At 42.4% G+C, this 12375-nt stretch overlaps 1 protein-coding gene and 1 pseudogene across 3 annotated transcripts in view; both read left to right on the forward strand.

Annotated features, from left to right (window-relative positions):
* The first annotated feature begins 684 nt into the window (after window positions 1-684).
* On the forward strand, window positions 685-779 carry LOC130363311 (U2 spliceosomal RNA; annotated as a pseudogene).
* A 1625-nt stretch (window positions 780-2404) lies between these two features.
* HPCAL1 (hippocalcin like 1) overlaps window positions 2405-12375 on the forward strand; it is a 198026-nt gene continuing 188055 nt past the window's right edge. Inside the window, exon 1 of one of the 3 annotated variants that reach the window (XM_056564182.1) lies at window positions 2405-2961. The gene's annotated coding sequence lies outside the window, so the exon portion shown is untranslated. Of the gene's footprint in view, window positions 2962-4477; window positions 4610-12375 lie in introns of those variants that run through there. The other 2 variants (XM_056564180.1, XM_056564181.1) reach the window with 2 other exon arrangements.

Genomic DNA, 12375 nt, shown 5'->3' on the forward strand with positions numbered 1-12375 from the left:
ACACTCTACAGTCTTTCTTTTTATTATTATTAATAATAATTATTATTGTTCTTGTTATTATGTATTACTTATTTCTGTATTTATTGATTTATTTATTTATATAGGCCTTGGTTCCAGGGCACTTTACATTTAGTAGGGGTTAAAATACATATTACAAATGCAGGAACAATGAATGTTACAGACTGATATAGAGGAGGAGAGAAGCCTGTCTGCAAGGGATTACAATCTACAGGGACAATTTAGCAGTGTTTCCCAACCAAGGTGCTTCCAGCTGTTGGAAAACTACAACTCCCAGCATGCCCGGACAGCCTTCGGCTGTCCGGGCATGCTGGGAGTTGTAGTTTTGCAACAGCTGGGGGGACCCTGGTTGGGGAACACTGAGCTACAGTGATAGGGGACAATATATATGTTTCTTATTTACTCCTTGCTTTATATTCCACAATTGCAATTAAAAACCTGAACGTGTGAACACACCCCAAACCAGACCCTCCGTCCCAAGTGACATTATTCTGCCAGCGATGCTACTTTCGCTACAACCTTTCAAGACGAACGACTCCCTTACATTTGCATAGTGCTTCTCCCTACATTTCCCACATGTAGCCTACAAGCTGCAACATGTGATTTAAATGCCTGTTGTTACATTGTTTTAACTAAACATCTGTGATCTTTACATGCGGATCACTAATCGCTTCTCGGCCTTTTGGCTAAGATTAAGTGTAGTTTCTGTTCTTATCAGACAGTCCACTGGTAGGAATGGATGGCTGCATGGAGGAGCGTTCCGGGGCTGGTGCCCAACCAGCTCAACGGCTGCCCTGATGTGACCTGTTTCCTCCGGGTCTCGCCATGAGGCCAAGAGGGTCTAGAGCTGAGGTACTTTAGTGCCTCGGGGAGTGGTGACCCCGATGTGCCGAAACTCGCTGGGTGTATTGGCTCACTGAGTTGAAGCACTGGCACCATGATCTCTTCACCTTAGTAAATGAATAAAATAGAAAGAAAAACAATGTGCGCTCCTAGTGTAGGTGTTTTAACAGAGCTTCAATGTGCGCAGAAAAAATTGGGAGCTTACCAGATACCTACCTGACCTACCTCAGCAGGCGTGTAGACTTGCAATGGTCATGGAGGTCAGCAGCCAAGGGTCCTGTCCAGATGCCTTTCGGTCAGCTGAATAATGATGCAGGGATGTGGATAAGATCCAAAAAGAAGGATATCCCAGATGGCCACTGGCGTGGATACCAGCGATGCAGAGGTATAACTACACCACATTGGCCCTCATTTACTATTCTAAACCCGACCTCTTTTGTCGGGTTTTTTTGTCGCATCTTTGTCTGCGCCATGTCGCAGACATCGTGCGCCAGTCTGCGACACAATCCTACATTTTTTCCCGACGGACCCGATGTGGATTCTCCCAAACCCGAAAAAGGGGCATTACCCGACATTTCTGAGCTTTCCCACGTATTTATTAAGGTTTCCAACCCGAATTTGTTGTATTGTTGTGGATTTTTTCCCGACAGCTCAGAGGAGTTGGAAACCAAAACCAACAATTTATTTATTTTTGTTCACTGTGTCACTTTTTGCGTGTTGTGTGTCTAGGAAAGTTGTGTGTGGCCATTAGGTTCCACACCTCCCTGCAAAAACCCTGGGTACTCCTGCATGGGCAGGGTACCAACCATTTACGGCTCTGAGGGCAGATACCTTGGGTAATGCCAAGGAGGATGCTGGGTCCCTTAGTAGCTTTGGCAAAAAGGGACATGGAACCTGGAACCTCGCAGGTACCTTTTGGTCCGGAGGCGAAGGGTAAGGTTTGTTGGGGGGCCTCTCTCCTGTCGGAGAAGGGCTTTTGATAGACCGCATCCTTTGTGCATGTTTGTTTTAGTGTAACACGTTTGCATTTTTTCTTGCACTTTGGGTGATTCGAGAGCACATTCCTCGGCTCTTAGAAAAAGAAAAAAAAAGTCACTAGAGGGAGCCTTCCATGGGGAACAGGAACAGCTTCTTCTTCTTCTTTTTCTTAGATGACTGTATTAAATATCACTGCTAATACGAGATCCCCATGCAACTCCCCTGCTCCATTCACTCCCCTTCTCCATAGTTACATAGTAATGTAACTTGCGATAGACCGCATCCTTTGTGCACTTTTTTTTTTGTGTGTAACACGTTTGCATTTTTTCTTGCACTTTGGGTGAATCGAGAGCACATTCCTCGGCTCTTAGAAAAAAAAAGAAAAAAAGTCACTAGAGGGAGCCTTCCATGGGGAACAGGAACAGCTTCTTCTTCTTCTTTTTCTTAGATGACTGTATTAAATATCACTGCTAGTACGAGAACCCTATGCAACTCCCCTGCTCCATCCACTCCCCTTCTCCATCTCCACCCTCTTACTACTTACTCGGTGGAATGCACCAAGGCTAATCTATACTGGAGAAGAACATGCACTAGAACCAGGAAACTACTCCGGTGCTGCCAACGTGCGCTGGAGATTCGAAGCGAAATTTATCGTACGTTATTTGTAAAATAAACGGAAGGAGCCCTTTAAGAGTCTATCGTGCAATGCTATAAATAGGTGCTTATTTCCTAAAGCCCGTCCGCCTCCCCCTTCCTGGCAGCATGGTGTGCTCTATTGTAATATTACATTAGTGTGCTGCCTTGCTATCTCCTCCTTACTATGCAAAGTGCTCACTATGGTGATTGACAGCGGCTCAGCATTGCCTGTATGCAGCCAGCCTTGGACGAGGCTCAGTCTCTGAATACAGCTCTGTGAACTTTGTATCACTATTATTTATTATTGTTACTAGAGTGTTTGGATGCCTACGCCCCGCATGTCGTTTCCTCTTTCTATCCGCTCATGAGGAAGATATTTGATCGATGTCTTGGGGGCTGTCGATGCGCCTCACGTCTACGGAAGCGACCCAGATACTAAGTAACTAGCGAAAAGTGACTTGAAGGGAGAAGACGCGTAGACCTCTGGTAAGTGTTGGACTCGTGGCCAATCTTTTATTGACTGTCTGTATCATGTAAACCGAATGTAGATCGTAAGAACCTCTTAGTAGGCGTATTAGTTAGTAGGCGTATTAGTTGGTATTTGTTTGTTGGGTGTTATCTGTTGTGTTGCGCTCTTTTCCCTTTCGGTGCTGTATGATTATAGGACAGTGGTCTCCAAATTGTGTTCCTCCAGCTGTTGCAAAATGACCACTCCCAGCACTAGGTTACTTGAATGCTATCCTATAACATTGGTCTCCATATAGTGCACCTGCAGCTGTTTCAAAAAATACAACTCCCAGCACTACGTAACTAAAATATTGTGTAACGGTGGTCTCCAAATTGTGCACCTCCAGATGTTGCAAAACTACAACTCCCAGCATGCCTGGACAGCCAACGGCGTATTAGTTAGTAGGCGTATTGGTTGATATTGGTTTGTTGGATGTTATCTGTTGTGTTACGCTCTTTTCCCTTTCGGTGCTATATGATTATAGGACAGTGGTCTCCAAACTGTGTGCCTCCAGCTGTTGCAAAACGACAGCTCCCAGCACTAGGTTACTTGAATGCTATCCTATAACACTGGTCTCCAAATAGTGCACCTCCAGCTGTTTCAAAAAATACAACTTCCAGCACTATGTAACTAAAATATCCTATAACTGTGTTCTCCAAATTGTGCACCTCCAGATGTTGCAAAACTACAGCTCCCAGCATGCCCGGACAGCCAACGGCGTATTAGTTAGTAGGCGTATTGGTTGGTATTGGTTTGTTGTGTGTTATCTGTTGTGTTACGCTCTTTCCCTTTCGGTGCTATATGATTATAGGACAGTGGTCTCCAAACTGTGTGCCTCCAGCTGTTGCAAAACTACAACTCCCAGCACTAGGTTTCTTGAATGCTATCCTATAACATTGGTCTCCAAATAGTGCACCTCCAGCTGTTTAAAAAAAATTCAACTCCCATCACTACGTAACTAAAATATCCTATAAAGTTGTTCTTCAAATTGTGCACCTCCAGATGTTGCAAAACTACAACTACCTGGCTGTCCGGGCATGCTGGGGGTTGTAGTTTTGCAATAGCTGAAGGCGTGCAGTATTGAAACCACTTTTATAGGATATGATTCAAGCAACACAGCCTAGTCTATAACTCTTGCACTATGGTGACATAGAAAGGGTTAAAAGAGCAAACTTTTATATACCGACGTTATTCCGTAGTTCCGCTTGGGGATTTGCCACCTGTCGCTACACCTTGGGTACCTACTTCAGTTTTACTTGTATTTAGACCTCACTTGGCAACAGTATGCATTAGTGGTATAGAAAAAAAGGGGTTAACTAGCTACATCGTCCATTCTACGCCACAGAGCTGAATTGTGAAAGGGTTAACTAAACCTTGTACCACCTCTCTCTCTGCCTTTGAGTATCCAGTTTGTCCATGCTGGCACTATATAAGTGAAGGGGGTGGTGATAGTAGTAGTAGCAGCAGCAGCAGCAGCACTGTGACATAACAAAGGGATTCCCAGCCCAAGCACTTTATCCACCAGTTGTAGCTGAAGAAGGGTTAACGGAGTGTTTTTTTTTTTTTTTTTAATGGTTCTGCGTAGAATTTGTACCATCTGTCGCTACCTCTGGGCACCAAGGTTGGGTAAGCTGGTGCTATGTAAATATTTATACTATATTGTGTTGTTATTATTGTAATTGTTTATTATTATTATTTGTTAATATTATTATTATTATTATTATTATATTCTAATTATTATTATATTATATTATTATAATTAATATTATGTAATTATAATTAATAATAAAATAGTATTATAATTAATAATAAATATATTTATTAATTCCTGACTACAGGATTACAGGGGCTAACAGATCTCCATTCACTACGATGGACGATAGGGTTAACTAATAATGCTGTAATACGGGGAAAGTGTTGCATCTGTCGCAACTGTGAAGGGTTAATATATATATATATATATATATATATATATATATATATATATATATATATATAATGTATATAACATATAAGTTAGCAATTATAATTTATTTATTTATTTTCTATATAGTAGCACCCCATATAAGTTAACAAACCCTTTTCCGTTAAGAAGATGTTTATGGATATGAAGGGTTAATATATATATATATATATATATATATTTTTTTTTTTTTTTTTTTTTATAGTAGCACCCCATATGGGTTAGCAAATTCTTTCCCATTCAGAAGTTGTTTATGTATATGAAGGGTCATAAGGGCATTTATTTATTTATTTATTCATTAGTAGCACCCCATATAGGTTAGTGAACCCTTTTCCAGTAATAAGTGGTTTATGTATATGAAGGGTTAATTATTATTATAATTATTTTTTTTTTTCCATAGAAACAGCCCATATAGGTTAGTGAACCCTTTTCCAGTAATAAGCGGTTTATGTATATGAAGGGTTAATTATTATTATTATTATTTTTTTCCATAGAAACAGCCCATATAGGTTAGTGAACCCTTTCCCTATAAGAAGATATTTATGTATATAAAGGATTAATTTTGTATTTATTATTTTATTATTATTATTATTATTATTTTTATACATTGTATTCATTTTTGACAGGCAGGTTTCTAGTTACATGGATCATCGTTTTCGCTATCAAACCTCTTCCTATTCCAGCGAAATGTTTACCCTTTTGCCAGCAGAGGAAGTGTTAAACCCGTCACACTTCTGCACCCGGCTCACCGAGCGTTGTACAGTTCCAGTGTCAATGCTTAACCGGTAGAGCAGCTATTCGGCAGAGTAGGGGTTAACTTGATTCTTGGAAAGGCATGGTGCCCGTAAATTTTTTTAAGGTGTCTCTTGGAAACTATCGAAAAACTCGTACAGCCCTGTGAGGTGATGTGACTTAGATCAGTGTTTCCCAACCAGGGTGTCTCCAGCTGTTGCGAAACTACAATTCCCAGCATGCCCGGACAGCCAACGGCTGTCCGGGCATGCTGGGAGTTGTAGTTTTGCAACAACTGGAGGCACCCTGATTTGGGAAGGGCTAAGCCATGGCAAGTAAAAATTTAACCCCGTCACCAGCCGCACCTAAAACCCTAATATGATGTAAAGTTAAGTAATTTTGTTCAGCATTGTAATTGTAATAATAGCCAAGAACAATGCTGTAAGCTGTCAGTGCATGTTGGGAGTTGTAGTTTTTACAAGAGCTGGGTTGCACCGGCTCACGTATGTCTGACAATCCAGTGAGGTTGTACCTGCTTGAAAAATGTTTCATGTAATGTTTAATCCAGTGCAATGAAGCCCAGAGGTAACTATGTGAGAAGGGCCACAGGTCAATAGGGCCAGTCTTGTCCCAATACAGTCTGTAGGGCGCCATATGGGACCCGTTACATGATATGTTCCCATCCAGGTACAGACCCTGGCTTGTATGGGCAGCATGGTGGCTCAGTGGTTAGCACTGTTGCACTGCAGCACTGGCGTCTTTGGTTCGAAGCCCACCAAGGACAACATCTGCAGAGTTTGTATGTTCTCCCCATGTTTGTGTCGGTTTCCCATCACACTGCGAAACATAAAGACAGGTGGTTTTAGATTGGGAGCCCCAATGGGGACTGGGACCAGTTTGAGTGTTGACAAGCATTGTACAGTGCTGCGGAATATGTTGGAAACTTTTATATATGTAAAGGGAATCAACACGGTAAAGGAGGAGAGGAGATTTAAGAGAAGAAAATACTACCACAAGAGGACATCGTTTTATATTAGAGAGGAAAGGTTTCTGCAGTAATATCAGGAAGTATTACTATACTGAGAGTAGTGGATACATGGAATAGCCTTCCTGCAGAAGTGGTCACTGCAAATACAGTTGAGGAGTTAAAGCATGCATGGGATAGGTATAAGGCTATCCTTCATATAAGATAGGGATAGGTATAAGGCTATCCTTCATATAAGATAGAGATAGGTATAAGGCTATCCTTCATATAAGATAGGGATAGGTATAAGGCTATCCTTCATATAAGATAGGGATAGGTATAAGGCTATCCTTCATATAAGATAGAGATGGGTATAAGGCTATCCTTCATATAAGATAGAGACGGGTATAAGGCTATCCTTCATATAAGATAGAGACAGGTATAAGGCTATCCTTCATATAAGATAGAGATAGGCATAAGGCTATCCTTCATATAAGATAGAGATAGGCATAAGGCTATCCTTCATATAAGATAGGGATAGGTATAAGGCTATCCTTCATATAAGATAGAGACAGGTATAAGGCTATCCTTCATATAAGATAGAGACAGGTATAAGGCTATCCTTCATATAAGATAGGGATAGGTATAAGGCTATCCTTCATATAAGATAGAGATAGGTATAACGCTATCCTTCATATAAGATAGAGATAGGTATAAGGCTACCATTCATATAAGATAGAGACAGGTATAAGGCTATCCTCCATGTAAGATAGAGATAGGTATAAGGCTATCCTTCATATAAGATAGAGATAGGTATAACGCTATCCTCCATATAAGACAGAGATAGGTATAAGGCTATCCTCCATATAAGATAGAGACAGGTATAAGGCTATCCTCCATGTAAGATAGGGTCATGGACTTTTCATAAATGGACTATTGAATGGGCAGACCAAATAGGCCGAATGGGTCTTATCTACCGACACAGTATATTCTATATAAATGAAGGAATTCTTGTCAGACATATGTGTATACAGCCTTAAATGGGTACTCCGCCCCTGGACATGTTATTGCCTATCCAATGGCCGGACCTTCTGCGATCTCCAGGCCGGTGTTCACGCATGACGTCACACCTCCCTCCTCCATTCATGTCTATGGGAGGGGGAGTGGCAGCTAGTACACAGCCATCACGCCCCGCCCCCCATAGACATGAACGGAGGGGGCGTGACAGCAGTGGTGGCCCATCATCCGGCACAGAATAGAACTCGCTCCATGCATCAGATTATGGGATGCTGCACCTGAGATCGCGGTGGGTCAGACACCCCATGATCAGACATGATATCCCCTATCCAAAGGACAACATGTCTAGGGGTGGAGTACCCCTTTAAAGAACTTCAGACCTAGAGGTTTCTCTCTTTTTTTTTTTTTTTTTCTTTTTTTTTTGGTGGTTCCTTGGTTAAGATATTTTTGGTAAAATTCCTTTAATTTAGTATCCAACAGACCGGATAACAGAGGGATATGTCTCACTGAATAAAGCAGTGGTCTGCAATATGTGTTCGACTACAACTTCCATCATGGTGAATGTCCAGCATATAGTCATAGTTTTGTGTATAAAGTTTACCCTATACCCCCCCACTCTTTCAAATAGACCCTTATTCCTGCTCTCTCTTTCAAAGACTGACACTTGTGCCCCCTTTTTCTGAATCCTTCCAATACACAGACTGTTTTGGGCTGAATCGGGAAGCTGAACACTGTTCAGCTTCCTGCTGCTTCCCTGCACTGATCATAGAGATAAGGGAAAAGTAATTCTCCCCATGATCTAGCAGGGAGCTTTATCATGTATCAGGGTATCTCCAGCTGTTGCAAAACTACAACTCCCAGCATGGCCGGACAGCCGAAGGCTGTCCGGCCATGCTGGGAGTTGTAGTTTTGCAACAGCTGGAGGCGCTTTGTTAGGAAAACACTGATGTATAAACACTACAACTACCATCATGATGTTGATTGTCTAGTTGCCAATCGCAATATCTACAATAATGGAAGGGCCCCTTGTCCTTAGAGCTTACAATCTAAATAATTTGCGTGTATAATGTCCTATATAGATGTTACTCAGCCCAGTAATGTACTGTAAGCAGACGATTATAGGCGGATTATGGGATCCAGTAACTTCCGCGTGAGTCTTTCATTGCCGCCGTTCTACTTAACCTTTGCCCTTTGCAGAATATTTAGTAGGCAGTGATTTGCGCTCCTCCACTTTGTTAATGTTTCACCTTTTTATACGGAGGTCCAGGCTACAGAAGGTGTTTGCAGGTAAACGAGTCAGTATTATTGCTGCGCACGCTGCTTGCGTCTCGCTCTGGGAACCCTCTGGAAGTGCAAGGGTTTATGCTAAGGAAGAATTATCTGTGCTTGACCTTCTGCCTCCTGTGTAGCATGCGAATTACATAACCATATATGAAATAGGAAATGTCTGTCATTCTCCGCCGTCCGAAAATCTAAACATGTTCTCATGAAGTAAAATAAGGAACATTGGGGGACATTTACCCTCCATGACGTTTCGGCGTGACATTGCCCAATTATTTTGTGCAAAATTTAAATCAGCAGGCCGGAATTTACTGTGAGGGATACGCCTTTTAATAAATTCCTGCCAAGGCAAGGTTCACATTGCGGTCAAGCTCCGCTTAAAGGGGTACTCCGGTGAAAAACTTTTTTTTTTTTTTTTTTAAATCAACTGGTGCCAGAAAGTTAAACAGATTTGTAAATGACTTCTATTAAAAAAAAATCTTAATCCTTCCTGTACTTATTAGCTGCTGAATACTACAGTTGAAATTCTTTTCCGTTTGAAACACAGAGCTGTCTACTGACATCATGAGCACAGTGCTCTCTGCTGACATCTCTGTCCATTTTTAGGAACTGTCCAGGGTAAAAGGAAATCCCCATAGCAAACATATGCTGCTCTGGACAGTTCATAAAATGGACAGAGATGTCAGCAGAGAGCACTGTGCTCATGATGTCAGCAGACAGCTCTGTGTTTCAAGAAGAAAATAATTTCCGCTGTAGTATTCAGCAGCTAATAAGTACAGGAAGGATTAAGATTTTTTAACAGAAGTAATTTACAAATCTGCAAAAATCTACCTATCTTTTCTATGGTAATTTACAAATCTGTTTAACTTTCTGGCACCAGTTGATTTAAAAAAAAAAAAAGTTTTTCAACGGTACTCCGCCCCTAGATATCTTATCCCCTATCCAAAGGATAGGGAATAAGATGTCTAATCAGGGTCCTGCCGCTGACCCCAACCCCCCACCCTCGCCCCCCCCACCGCGATCTTTGTGCAGCACCCGGCGTTATTTTCAGAACGCTGCGTCTAGGCAGCCATGGTCATGACGTCACGCATGAATGAAGGGGTGTGGCGTGACATCACGAACGCGGCCGCCCAAACCCAGCATCCTGAAAATAACTTTCAGAACACCGGGTGCTGCACAGAGATTGCGGAGGGATAAGATGTCTAGGGGCAGAGTACCCCTTTAAGGGAGCTCTGTCTGCAAGTCTTTTGTAATCAGAGGCATGCATTATTTCAGACCCCATTTTTGGACCCCGTTAATGTCAATGGGATAAATTGGGACCCGGTGGTGACCTGGTGGAACCAGTTGTGCTCCAACTTATTTTTGGGCTGTTCGTTGACAAAAAAAAAAAAAAAAACGGGGCGGAGCACAATGGCAATGTGAAGCTAGCCTAATTCTAGAAGTCAGACATTACATTGCTGTTTGACACAAAACTGCACACACACGGCGCGTATGCTACACTTTCCTAAGAACAAGCTATGGACGAAAAACAAGCAAAATTGTGGAGATTTTTTGGCGTTTTGTGGAAAAGTGACTATGGAAAGGAGACTTTGGAAACTGGAGATGGTGTTGAAGCCCCTGGGTTAAAGGGGTATTCCGGGCAAAAACATCTTATCCCCTATCAAAAGGATAGGGGATAAGATGTCTGATCGTAGGGGGATAAGATAGGGGATAAGGAATAAGATGTTTTTGCCCGGAATATCCCTGTAACCTGCCTCAAAACCATCTCCAGTTTCCAAAGTCTCCTTTCCATAGTCACTTTTCCACAAAACGCCAAATTATCTCCCCAATTTTGCTTGTTTTTCGTCCATAGCTCATTCTCCCTGCAGCAGCCCACATTCTATGCGTAGCTGCGTCTGAAGTTTCGTAAACCGACGGGCTTCCGAGACAGGGACATGACGTCACACCACCTCCATTCATTTCTATGGGAGGGGGCGTAACGCTCGCAACGCCCCCTCCCATAGATATGAATGGAGGGGGTGTGGCTTGACGTCACGTCCCCGTCTCGGAAGCCCGGACCCTTCCAGTACTTTTTAGCAGCTGTATGCTACAGAGGAAATTCTTTTCTTTTTGAATTTATTTTTTGTCTTGTCCACAGTGCTCTCTGCTGACACCTCTGTCCGTGTTAGGAACTACTGTCAAGAACAGCATAGATTTGCAATGGGCATTTTCTCTTGATCTGGAGAGTTCTTGATACGGGCATCATGTGTCAGCAGTGAGCAGTGTGGAAAAGACAAAAAAGAAATTCAAAAAGAAAAGATTTTCCTCTGTAGCATACAGCTGCTAAAAAGTACTGGAAGGGTAAACATTTATTAAAAGAAGTCATTTACAAATCTGTTTAACTTTCTGGCACCAGTTGATTTAAAAAAAAAAAAACAATGCTTTCCACTGGAGTACCCCTTTAAGAACTTATCCTCTATTCTGTGGATAGGGGATAACCCTATTTAAAGTGAAGCCTCAGACATATGGACTGGTAAAGGCAAAGGCACAAATTAAAGCAAAAATCTTTTACATTTACAATGCAATAGTCAATGGTAGATAAAGCCGCAATTTAAACCAAACTTTGCCCAATGTGCCAACAGCAGTCACAAGAGCCAGCTCCCTGCTTTGACTGGGTGGCTCTGTGTGTCCGCTCGTAGTGGCAGATTTTCCACTGTAGACACAGTACCTGCCTGTAGCAGATGCGCAGTGGGAAATCCACCGCTATGAGCAGAGACACAGGGCTACCCAGCCGCAGTGGACAATACGCTGCAGATGCACAACGTATGACCCTACCCTTAGAGTAAACTTTGCCCAGTTACGTACGGATTGTGTGGGATTTGTGCAATCTTGTTGCAGGGATAAAATCCGGAACATTTATACCATGTCCACTTTGCCCAACAGGCACTCTCTCTCTGACGCAAATGGCATGTGTGCCTGCAAAAAGTCGCATACTAAATGCAGCGAACACAGACTCTCTTCTAAGGTCCAGTTTCTTTAGAAAATATATCTTTTTTTAAACATAGTAATTTTATGATAAATGAAAATGTGTTTACCACAAAAATAAAGGAATGTGACTAATATTCCTTTAAAGGGGTACTCCACTGCCCCAGCCTTGGGAACATTTTGTTCTGAACGCTGGGTGCGGGGTTTAGGACATCACACCACGCCCCCTCAATGCAAGTCTATGAGAGCAGGCGTGGCAACTGGCATGCCCCCTCCCATAGACTTGCATTGAGGCGCATGGTGTGATGTCACAAGCGGCGTTGCCATTACGTCACGACCCCCGCAGCCCGAACCCAGTGTTAGGAACAAAATGTTCAGGACGCTGGGGCAATGGAGTTCCCCTTTAAAGGTTTTCTGCTAGTGAGCGGGAAGAAGTTATTGGCCCAGGAACTGTTCCTTTTAAAATGGCCA

This window comes from Hyla sarda, chromosome 3 (genome assembly GCF_029499605.1).
Source record: "Hyla sarda isolate aHylSar1 chromosome 3, aHylSar1.hap1, whole genome shotgun sequence".
In the NCBI taxonomy this organism is placed as follows: domain Eukaryota; kingdom Metazoa; phylum Chordata; class Amphibia; order Anura; family Hylidae; genus Hyla; species Hyla sarda.